Raw genomic sequence first — 1,007 nt, forward strand, 5'->3', positions numbered from 1 at the left:
TGACTTGTTAAGTGTGTGATAACGGGTCCGGAGTTCGCGCGCGAACTTTCGAACCTTGGCGGTAAAATTCCTGCCAGATGTGATGTAGTCAATCACATACTGAATGCGGGACGCGTACTGTCTTGCCCGGCCTATATTTATGGCAAGTTGATGCATTCGTCTTTTGGTCTTATGATCAGCCGTTGGTTTTGTTTTACGGTTCGCAGTGGCCAAAGCTCTCGCTGCATTATACACACAATAATTGATAGCCCAGAGGTCGGATTCTCCGGAAAAATGTCCACGAAGCTCGTCATCCATTTCAGCCAGATCTTTAGGCTTGAGAGAAACCTTGATGTTGATGTTTCTCCGGGTCGTAAAGCATCGCTCTTCTTCTATTGGATGTCTGCCCGCGGTTGGTCTTAGTGTCGCCTCTCTTTCTCTGTTGCCGGCTTGTTGTAGCTGTGGTAGAGTAGGCATTCCGCTTACATAGCCCCTTTTACAGAGTAGTTCAGCATGGTTTCGCAGGCGTTGCTGCGAAAAGTGCGATAGCTCCGGGTGTTAGTCGCACCACAGAGCATGCAGCCGTGCCATGTAACCCCGTTCAGAGGCCACACTCGCATCATAGCACTCTAGCAAGTCGTGATTCAATCAATCCGTCCACCCAAATGTTGCGAGATCCCGCCGATCCATCGCATTGAATCCATTTTCATTGGCTCCCCCAGCTCTAGATTGGTCGGCATTGTTGGCCGACCCACTGTCGGGAACCCTGTGCGTTCTGTTGCTTTGAACCGCACTTACTACAACTATGTTTGTTGTTGTCATTGTTGTTCCCATGAGAAGCTAGGGAAAGGGGTTCGTCCATCCTTGTAGAGCCCCGCATGCAAGGATAAGGCTGCGTACTCTGTGAGGTCGCCCGGTATCCCAGCGTCACCGTTCTAGACACCTCACCCAGGTGCCATTCAGCTTTCGGTACGGTTTTCACACCTCCGCTTGGGGGTTAATTCCTTCGGGACCACCCCTGGACAATT

Source organism: Belonocnema kinseyi, chromosome 5 (genome assembly GCF_010883055.1).
Source record: "Belonocnema kinseyi isolate 2016_QV_RU_SX_M_011 chromosome 5, B_treatae_v1, whole genome shotgun sequence".
Taxonomy (NCBI): Eukaryota; Metazoa; Arthropoda; class Insecta; order Hymenoptera; family Cynipidae; genus Belonocnema; species Belonocnema kinseyi.